Consider the following 11,760-nt stretch of genomic DNA (forward strand, 5'->3'; position numbering starts at 1 on the left):
ATAGAGAAAAGAATAAAAATGGTAAGAGATCTACTAACATGGGTCTCCTATAAAGTCACATTCTAACAAGGGGCTCACTTTATGGCACAGGAAGTATTGCAATGGGGATAAGTTATGGAATCCATGGATCTCATCGTCTAATTCATTATTCAGAAGCTGATGGTCAGGTAGAGAAATGGAACCATCTTTTGAAGATACAGCTCTGCCGTGCTCGCTTCGGCAGCACATATACTAAAAATTGGAACGATACAGAGAAGATTAGCATCGCCCCTGCGCAAGGATGACACGCAAATTCGTGAAGATACAGCTCTGCCACCTCTTTAATAATGATACTCTGCATCCACTTAAAGCTAGTAGTAAAGAAATTTATTTGGTCTTTGTTTAATTATATTATAAAATATTTGCATGTACATTACATGCACACACACACACGTATATGTGTGTGTATATATACCTCCATGTGGATTGTCTTCTTTGTATTACGTTGTCTTGCATTACTTAAGACAGATTTTTTGCATGGTCAACACTTCCAATAAATAATATTTTTAGATGTCCTAGGATATATAAATAATAATTCATTTGTATTTTCTTCTCCATGCTTCTTCTCCCTCTCTAACCTCTACTTTTACCTAATATAAATATTTATACTAATATTTAACTTTAACCACTAAATTATGTTCATATAGATTTTAAGGAATAATACTTTGACATAGGAACCATTTAACCTGAAGTTACAGCAAGCTTATCTTTTTTTCACCTTTTCTTCATCTCACTCTTCATATTTATTAAGTGCATTATGGTATCCAGTTACCATTAACAAGTTTAACAAGCCCTGCCCTAAGCAATTCAGAGAACTTCTTCAGCATTTAGTGGGTTGTACCTACACTTTCTCCAACAAGATTGAGTAGTAGCTTGGAGGGGGGGCCTCCTTCCTTGGGAAGTCTTCCTCAGCCCTGAGATATTTTTTAGAGCTGTATTTCTACCTTTAAAGTTACACCTCTGATACAGCTAATACATTTTTATATGAAACTTTCTGTGTTCAAATTACTGTCTCCTGAATGAATATTGATTGATATGGATGTATCAGATATTGTTTTCTCCTATGCATCCTTAGATAAACTTTATACTGAATGTCTTTCCTCTCATTCTAGGGAGAAGTGCTTGATTCAAACTTTTGACTACTTCTAGCTCCAGCATATTTACTTTCTCCCCATTTTAACCAGCTTCATCTTTAAAAAAAAAAAAAAAAAAAAAAAACAGATGTATGTAGAAGCACTTAAAGAAATATGGTGTTTTCAAATTTTGACTGTGTCCTCGTTTTGTTTCAAATGTGTTCATATAGTTGTTTTCTTTTCTTCTCCTTGTTGCTCTGTATGACCCAGAGAAAGGTAGATGCCGCCATGTTCCTACTGGAAGACCCACCCAGTAAAGTTCTTTATTTGATTGGAGACCTATTTTATATACTCTTATTTCTAAAATTCAACTAGTTGGTTAAGAGTGCCCAAGGGGAAAGTGAGAAGTTAAGGTTTGTTGTTAGATTTTTTCTGAAATGCTAGTAACCACAGAAGCAGAGTAAAAATGGCTATATCATTATACAAATTTGGTATAAACAATTTGATTCCAAAATAAGAACCATTTAGTTAAATATAAAATTCAAGCTGTCATTCCTGAAGAGCTTATCTTAGGGCAAAGCCTTGAAGCTCAGCCAGGCAATGATGGCAGTAGTGTTCATGTGGAGATGAATTCTCTGGAAACCTAAAGTGCAGAAGGTGAAAATAATTCATGAATATTTTAATAGGCATAAAAGCACTTATTTAGGGACTGTGCGAACTAAAAAGCTCCTGCTGAAGAGCAATTGTTTTCACTCTTTATAAACGTAGTCTATTGAATGGCTTGTTCTCTATCACAAACTAGTTCCTAATAAAGGAAACAAAAACACATAAATTGGTATAGAGCATTTAGGTTTACATTAACTACTACTACATAGATTTATTACTTTTTTTCCAACTGGCCTAAATCTTATATTTACTTATAAAGAATATGACTTTAAATTTAGTTTTCTGATCCTCTGGAAAAAGAGGATCTTTCCAATATGTGTCTTAATTATAAATAATTTTGTTTCTTAGAGTAGATGTTTTGTGTCTAAAATTTCTCTTTATTTCCTTTTGGCCTTCTCTGCATGTATAAAATATATAGATAGTGATGTTACATAATATTTAAGCTCTACAAAGTTTAAGTTCCACAAAGGATATGGAGCTATGCTTTGTCACTATAGCAATGAACATTTTATAAATTGGAAATATGAATGATAGAAAATATTATACTTGTAGTGGCAGATTTTAGCCTATCCAGAAAATTACTCTGTAACGATGACAAATCATGATTAGGGAATGCACCAACATTCTGGTTTTAATAATAGATAACTAATAATTATAGAAAAATGAATCACGAAGGAAAACATGGAGACTATCAAGGGAATTATATCATTGATGAAAAATTGCAAATTTATACTCTCGTCAGAGGAAGACATTCAAAAGTTGGGAACAGGAAGGGTTGAGGTGAAAGACGAGTTCATTTTTGGATTTATTTAATTTTATTCACATGGTAACAGTCTCCTGTAGTCTATTAAGAGTTTGTAGTGAATAAAGATATCCCTTGCCAAAATAAAATTTGAGGCAGATTCCATTGCTGGAATAACCTGCTTAATATAAATCAGAGTCCAAGAATATAATACAGACCAGGTCAGGTGTTGCAATTGAGAAGTAGGGAAATTAAAAATAAATAAAAGAACTAAGCTAGAAAGATAAAAACCAGTTTAGTTGAAAGAAAATGTGATAGCAACTTCTTCCCAGCTAAGAATAAGTACTAAGTACCCAACATTGTAAAACAAAGATGTTTTCATTTTTTATAGCACCATTATATCCATAGGATGACAATCACAGTGAATGTTGGTAGTGCTAGATAGTATATAGTAACAGGATTGGTAAGGCATAAAATAACAGATAGAATGCAATAAAATTAGCAGAACATCATGAATGAGACTGAAACACGAAGGAAAAAAATACCTATTTGAGGGAGTTTCAGGATATCAGCCCAATATAGCTGAAAAGCATTCAAAGTATTTGTCTCTATTTGCTCAACTGGAAGATGATGGGGTTGAGCTAGATATCTCACAAACACTCCAGCTTTAATGTTGTTTGATTCTATCTCAAAAATTAGTAATTTGCTTCATAAGATTTCATATTCAAAGACAGATATCATAAAATACCATCAGAAAAGTGACTATGTAAGAATATAGAGAATCTTTCTTCAGTCTACTTGCTTAAATATATCCCTAAATTTCACTTTTAAAAAGTCGTTGTTCAGGCCCAAGCATGATGGGTCACACCTGTAATCTCAGCAGTTTGGGAGGCTGAGGAAGGAGGATCTCTTGAGCCCAGGAGTTCGAGACCAGCCTCAGCAACATAATGATAGCCATCTCTTACAAAAAAAAAAAAGTCATTGTCCAGAGGGCAATCATGAGACATTCATTGCTTTGTTTTGATTGTAAAGAATGAAGCCTGGGGGAAAACAATTAAATACTGTCATAAATTTAATTTAGTTCAACAAACATTTAAGATATTGTACTAATCCCCCAGGCTACAAATATGAACATTATGTAATTTGGTACCTAAAGTGATTTATAATCTGCTAGCACTATAAAGAAAATTATATTGGTATCTGCTGTAATATAATATATTAGGTCCAAATTAAACTAGATTTATATAAAATCTGTTTATACTTTAAAACATTTGTGTGACATCAAGAACATTCAAGATGAAATGGGTTAAAACCAAAAGGCCAGAGATATAAAGTAAATAGTAAAATACGAATTAACTGCAGAAAATAATAACATGTGGACAAGGCACTAAGAGAAATTCCTTTTGAAGGAGCACATTTAAAATGCAATATAAAATAATAAAGACATTTTAAATGCATGGATGTTAGGATACGAAATTAAGGGGATGTCCCAAATCCTGCAACTTTTAAGAAAAATGAAAATCTAAAAGAATTTGAATACAGTAAAACTTGACTACATTTTGAGACTGCCTGTCACTCCCTGGTGGTTTAGAATCTGAACTTTAATGTACAAAGCAGAGGCGACAACAGACGGGTTTTGTTAAAATCAGAGTCTCCAGATTTAAGTTCAGATCCATGAAGGGGATCTGAAAAAGGCGCTCTAATTGCTTGAACTAAAATAAATCTTGTTCCATAGAGACAGTCATGCTTTAGCTCTTGTTGATCCTCTCCTGGTTCTAAATAAACCACACACTTATGTAGGTGAATTGAATCTATAAATATAGTCCAAAACCCCAACTCTATAATTTGGTTAAAAGAGGACCCAGGTTGAAGCGCACCTAAGGATCAGGCAAAGGCAAATAAAAAGATTCTGGAATAATGCATCTTAAAGTTAGGTTGAAAAGAACCCCCATAGAAAATATTTCAGAAATACACTATTCCAGAATAACAAAACACAAGAAAAAAATCTATTGCAGACTGATAGCTCTCTAAAATATATGGATATAGAAAATTCTAAAATAAAATTATTTTAAATGTTACACTAAGCAAATCAAAATCTGAAGTGGTGTAATAGGCCAAAGTGTGTTCCCACCTTCTACCTGCAAATTTGTAGGTGGAAGCCCTAAGCTTTCATATGACTATATTACAGCTATGGTTCTTAAGAAGGTGATTAAGGTTAAATGAGGTCACAAAGTGTGGATCCCTTTTAAGAAGAGGAAGAGTAACTAAGGCTATCTATCCACCATGTAAGGACCCAGAGAGAAGGCAGCCAACTACAAGCCAGCAATTCAGCTCTGACTAAAAAACCCAGCCATGCTAGCCAATTGACCCCAGACTTCACATCTAGACTTAGCTCAGACTGATTCAAAAACTGATCTTCCAGTCTCTAGAACTGTAAGAAAATTCATCTCTCTTAGTCTATAGGTGTTTTGTTATGGCATTGCAAGCTGATTAATACAGATGGCATATCAGTTTAGGTCCAATCATGAGAAAAAATCTACATAGTAATTTGAAAACGAGAAGCTTAGTATCAAAATTATTAAGTATAATGGACACTGGGTTAATGAGTGATTAGAACATAAGAAGAACGCTAAAGAATATAGAATCAAAGATAAATGGAACAGCCACTACCAGTAGGATTGAGATAAAACATTCATGGAAGAGTCTCTGTAACCCAGGGCTGAGGTTCAGATACTGCTGAAGAAGGCATGGCCATAGCTGACTGGATGGTAGAGGAGTAAATCACTGTGTTGCTGCACTATGAAATGTGCTGAAAATCCACTCTCTAGGGTACCAGGGAAGGACCAGGGGGACTCTGCTACAGAAGATAATAAGATAGATGTTGGAGGAAGACATGGGCTACTCAGTACTGTTGACCACTGTGAAGGATGAAGGGACTAGAAAGGCCATGTGCATTACATGAGCCAGGGTTGGGAAGAAATCAACACATTCTGTGGAAGTCTGCCAAGTGAGTAAACCCTTTATTCCTACAATGTCTCGTTAGGATACTCCACCCACCAAGATTAACATAGTGCCAACAGAAAAGGAAAAAATAGTTGAGGGCCATATATTTTCACAAAGCAGCAATACAGATACATTTGAAGCAGAGAGGCAAGGCATCCATGACTAAAATTCATGGTATAATAGCTATATTGATGTATGAAATCTTAAAAAATAAAATTTTAGCAGAGGTAAACAGTAATGCATAGGAATAGAAATTCCAACTCACTTGAACAGTGTTCACAATTCCAAGTAAATTAACTTTCAATGTACCAAATAAATTAACTTGAAAATATTTGAGGAAAAAGTTAATATAACTCCAAAGAGAAATTAATAGCTCCATAATTGTTGTGGAATAGCTCCATGATTGTGGAATATTTTAACGTATTTCTCTTTTTAGTAAAAAGTGAAGAGATGTAATAGTAGTTTGACTGTAAAGGGTTTGAAAAATGACATTAAAGAATACTGAGACATACAGAGAACATTGTATTCCATGCTTGTAGAATACATTTTTATTATTCACAAGGAGTACATGTACAAAATAATTGACTACATACAAGCTAATAGCACAAGTTACAAACTTAAAAATATTGGAGGTTACAGAACTTATCCAACCAAAAGAAAGTCATTTAGAAAGCAGAAATAAATCCATAACAACAAAGAGAAATTCCATCTATTTGAAAAATAGAATATGTTAGCCTCAAGAACATATGGGTCAAAGAAGAAATGGTAATCAAAATTAAAATATGCTCAGAATTGAATAATTAAAACAGTAAATATCAAATTATGCATAACACCATTAAAGCAGTACTTTAGAGGGAAAATACCAGGTATCCAAGTTCCAAGGTTCCTTGAAATCAAAAAACAAAAGGCAGGTGAACTATTTTCTCTGCCAATTGTATACAGAGAATATTAACAGAAAATGTTAGAAAACATGTAGGATCATTCCAAATATTGATGACAACATCTGCAGCATGATATGCAATTCTCATGGATGCCAGATTAGTTGGTGCTGTGTCCATGTGGGGTCCAATATCACTGCTGAGTCTACAGCAGCTGGTACACAAGGTGAGCAAGAAGTCTTCTTCTCTGAAACACTTGTACAACCTCATTTGGGCCTTGATCTGACTGGGATCTTTAAAGCCAGTTCTCTAGTCTTGCAAAAGGATTCTGTAAGCACAAAGATTTCCTTTCCATAATGTTCACTTCTGTTCTAATCATCCAGAGTCAGCTTCTGTTGCCTGAAACTTTTAATCCTGACTGGTATCCTTTAGTTCTTAAATTTCTTTAGTTCTTAAATTAGGTTAAATTCTTTAGTTCTTAAATTAGGTTTTCTACTAACCTTCATATGCACCAAATCTTCTTCTAGTCTTATTTTCCTTTGGAACAATTATTAGATTTGATATGTACTAGTAATTATAAACCTATTTCTTTAAAATGTGTCTCCCTGTGAAGTATACTAAGTAATGTCCTTTTTTTCTCATCACAGTATACCCATTGACTGTTATTTGTTTAGTTAACTATTTACTTAGTTAAGGAATCCATTATGTGCTGAATGGTCTGCCAAGTTGATGATTCTATAACTTCATATTTATTGAGATCCAATTTACTGAAATTATTGTTTCTTGAAAGGAATATAGGAGCTGAACTCAGTTATAGGCTTGAATTTAAACTCTACCACTAAATAAATTACTCATATTCAGAAATTTATTTATCAAATTTTTAAACCTGTTTCCTTACTTAAAAAATGAATATAATTGCCTCTCAGATGTTTTTCTTGGGAAGATACTCTGCCCAGTATATAATTACTCATCAACAGTTTATTTTTCCTTCATAACATCCTTTTTGATGTTCATTGATCATTCAGCAAACTTCAGTAGATTAATGTGTGAGTCCAACTCTGTATTTCTTGCTAACGTATTTTTATGTGCTTTAACTCTATAGATTTTATTGATCATGTAACTCTTAAGTAAAGACCAAAGGTCTCTTCCTGAGTCAACTAAATAGTCTTGTGAGAGATGGGACCTATATTTATAACCTGACATGCACTAGCAAAGCAACTATTCTTAATGTGACCTTAATCATAAATTCTACTGTTTTTCTTTTAATTTATTCAAATAACTAATTTTAGTTGGTATGCTTTATTGATCTGATCCAAAATATTTTGCCTGTTAACATAAAAACTATATGTGATTTTTTAACTATGAAGTCTTCCTTAAAAAATTTTAATGATTCGTTGCTTATAAATAATTAAAACATTAATTGTTATATGAATTTTAATTATTTCTATTAGTTTTAAAGACCTGGAAACAAAAGGAATAACACTAAATGTAGAAAACATATATTCTAGGACTTTTCTCTCTTTGTATAAGTTAGGAGCTCAGAGTCCCTGGCTCAAATATCTTCTTTGAGACACCCAAGTGGATAAAAATCACACATCCTCTTATATCTTTTTAATATCTATAATTCTTTCATTGATATTCCCTGCCAAGGAAACACTGGGCACACTAGGTCATGATTGTATTGCTTCTGGTGCTAAGGTGAGCTCTATCAGCATCCTCCAAAAAGCCCACATTATCTGAAGTAGTGTAGTAAATGCCTTCCTATACTAGTTTTACTCCTTATTTGCCTTTTCAAATTTGTCCCCAAATTAATTAGTCACAAATAAAATTAGTAAAACCACAACGTTCACAATATCAACTAAATAATAGAATACTTAGAATAAAATCAAAAGAAGTTCTATTTTAAAATGGGCAAAATATTTGCATAGACATTCTATGCAAATCATAAAGTTCATACATGAATAGGAAATAGACACATGAAATGAGGTGTCACTGTAGAAAAGGGGCTCCAAACCTCAATGAGCTATCACTGTACACCCACTGGACTGGCTATTAAAAAGGACAGACACTACAAAATATTGGAAAGGATGGAGGGAAACTGAACCAATTATTCATTGCTGGTAAAAATGTAATATATTAATTTTACCTTGGAAAATAGTTTGGCAGTTTCTTAAGTTGGTAAATATAAACTTGCTCTATGACCCAGCAATTCCTGTCCTAGGAATTTAAGAAAAACATAAACATACACCCCCACAAAGACATATGCACAGATTTTTTACAGCAGCATTCTTTATAATTTTAAAATTGAAAATAACTGATAGGTCAGTTAATTGATGGTTGAATTTAAAAACATTATATCCATACAATGGAATATTATTGAACAATAACAGAAAATAAACTTCTGATACATGCAGTAACATGGATGGATGTAAAAAATTATGCTGAGCGAAAGAATCCTAATGCAAAAGATTACATATTATATCATTCCATTTTTATGAAATGTCCAGAAAAGGCAAATCTATACAGACAAGTAGAGTAGTGGTTTTCTGGGTTGTGGGTGCAAGCGAGATTAACTGCAAAAGGTCACAAGATAATATTTAGTGTGATGGAAATATGATAAAATTAGATTGTATTGGTGGTTGTACAACTCTATAAATTTACTTAAAATTTACTCGTTAAATTTTACACTTACAAGGGATGAATTTTATTTATGAAGAAATACCTCAATAAGGCTATTATAAGATACAAATATGCACAGTATCATGGTATTTATACTTCTATATATTAGAGCAACTCATATAAGTATTCCTTTTGTTTATAGTCCCTGGCTCCATAAAAATTCAGACACCAATTTTGAGATTGGGAGGTAAGATATGGACAGGTATATTTGGGCAAAATAGTAAACCAATACCAAATCTTACCTTTCTGTACTCTCCCTTCCCCCTGAGAATTGTGAGCAAACACTTCGATGAAAATCGACATAATATCTACGGGAGAACACTAAATAGCTGGAGGCCTAGTTGAAACAATATTGACCATGAGTTGATAATTGTTGAAGCTGGGGAAATTTTATGGTGATTCATCATACTATTGCCTTTACTTTTGTATGTTTTTGAAATTTCTCATACATTGTGTTTAAATATATAATAAAATAAAATTATAAAAAATTATTTATTATACATGCTCAAACCTGATTGATTTTACACTTTAGGTTCAAGTTAGGCCCCCTACTATATACTTGTACTGATTCAATGTCTCAAAATAACATTATTTTACAAGGCAGTAAGGCAATTATCACAAGAGTTATCCATTTTATTTATTAACCATTCTATCATTCTATGTCAAATATGACAAAATACTCTTTACTAACATTAAAGATAAAAATGGAAGTACAGCAGAAACTTCCCTTTATTGACTTCTGAAAATAATGCTGCCAAGATTCAAATAATTAAAAACACATTCCCTCTTTAGCTTCATAAAGACTTTCAAGGTATTTGTGTTTTTATGGTTAAATATGATATGTTAGACTATGTTGGACTGTCGATGCTCAGGAACATACCAGAGAACTGTTTGCTTTGCTGTTACTGCTTACCCTGTTCTATCACACATTCTCCTTTTTATTCCATAACATCACAGCATGACTGGAAAAAAAGAATCACATAGTGATTTCTGAAGATTTCTTCCCTAAATGCTATAGGGTAGGTCAAAAGACATCCTTGAGAACTGTATTTCCTTTCCTGGATGAAAGAAGTAGTAGAAAAGAAACAAATCCCTATTTGGGGAAGAGGAACAATGCTTTTGGGTACAAAAGTGATTGATGATTCCTCAACAACCCTGAGAGGCTGTTGTATGTTTGAGCTCAATAAGATCTGACAGGAATTGATGCTTCTGACTCAAGCCTAGTTATCAGAACCAACTGATGCTGAGGGATTTGCTTTTTGCCATGATAGTTCTGCTTCAGCATTCACAGATCCACCAGAGCTGCAGGCAAATGTTTTTCTCTATCTCCAGGGATAGCCTAATAGTTTACAGGAAACTTATCTTCCATTAGCCAAATATTCTACTGCTATAAACCTAGGCTCTGACTTTCCTGAGGATCATGTGTCGTGCAAATGTTGTCAGAGTGTAAAGAGTCACAGGTTTGCCAGATCTCAAATGTATACCATGTTATGTCTTTGAGGTGACAGAAAACGGGAAGAGTATTAAATTTAAGGGCCTGGAAGTTTTTCCACCAAGTGTAACCATAGATAGTCAGATCACTTTAGCTGTTTCATTCACATGACACATTAAGAGCAACTCTTCCCATTTGCCAGCAACTGCCTTGCACAGATGTGTTAACATAGCTTGAAGCTAGATGTTATCTCCTCTTCACTCCGGGACACAGCAAAAAGGTCTTAGAATGTTAGGATTCCCATAATAGGGTGGGATTAAAAGCTTTGGATGAGAAGTAAGCTAGACTTCTATATATTCTTTACAGCAGTTTTAAGGCTAGAGCATTTCAGCTCCTGGGATGAACTAGAAAATATTAACTATGCCCTAAATATTGTTGACATACTCTAGTTACTAGAAAATTCTGCTGTATTAAAAAAAAAAGTTAGGCAGAATTGCTCAATATTTTCTTTTTTTTATTATTATAATTTAGGTTTTAGGGTACATGTGCACAATGTGCAGGTTTGTTACATATGTATCCATGTGCCGTGTTGATTTCCTGTACCCATTAACTTGTCATTTAGCATTAGGTATATCTCCTAATGCTGTCCCTCCCCCCTCCCCCCACCCCACAACAGTCCCCGGAGTGTGATGTTCCCCTTCCTGTGTCCATGAGTTCTCATTGTTCAATTCCCACCTATGAGTAAGAACATGCGGTGTTTGGTTTTTTGTCCTTGCGATAGTTTACTGAGAACGATGGTTTCCAGTTTCATCCATGTCCCTACAAAGGACACAAACTCATCATTTTTTATGGCTGCATAGTATTCCATGTATATGTGCCACATTTTCTTAATCCAGTCTATCGTTGTTGGACATTTGGGTTGGTTCCAACTCTTTGCTATTGTGAATAGTGCCGCAGTAAACATACGTGTGCATGTGTCTTTATAGCAGCATGATTTATACTCCTTTGGGTATATACCCAGTAATGGGATGGCTGGGTCAAATGGTATTTCTAGTTCGAGATCCCTGAGGAATCGCCACACTGACTTCCACAATGGTTGAACTAGTTTACAGTCCCACCAACAGTGTAAAAGTGTTCCTATTTCTCCACATCCTCTCCAGCACCTGTTGTTTCCTGATTTTTTAATGATGGCCATTCTAACTGGTGTGAGATGGTATCTCACTGTGGTTTTGATTTGCATTTCTCTGA

The 11,760-nt window shown here is 33.9% G+C and overlaps 1 pseudogene; it reads left to right on the plus strand.

Annotated features, from left to right (window-relative positions):
- The first annotated feature begins 207 nt into the window (after window positions 1-207).
- Window positions 208-322, plus strand: LOC116467624 (U6 spliceosomal RNA; annotated as a pseudogene).
- Window positions 323-11,760: the final 11,438 nt, after the last annotated feature.

This window comes from Hylobates moloch, unplaced genomic scaffold, assembly GCF_009828535.3.
Source record: "Hylobates moloch isolate HMO894 unplaced genomic scaffold, HMol_V3 SCAFFOLD_4, whole genome shotgun sequence".
Taxonomy (NCBI): Eukaryota; Metazoa; Chordata; class Mammalia; order Primates; family Hylobatidae; genus Hylobates; species Hylobates moloch.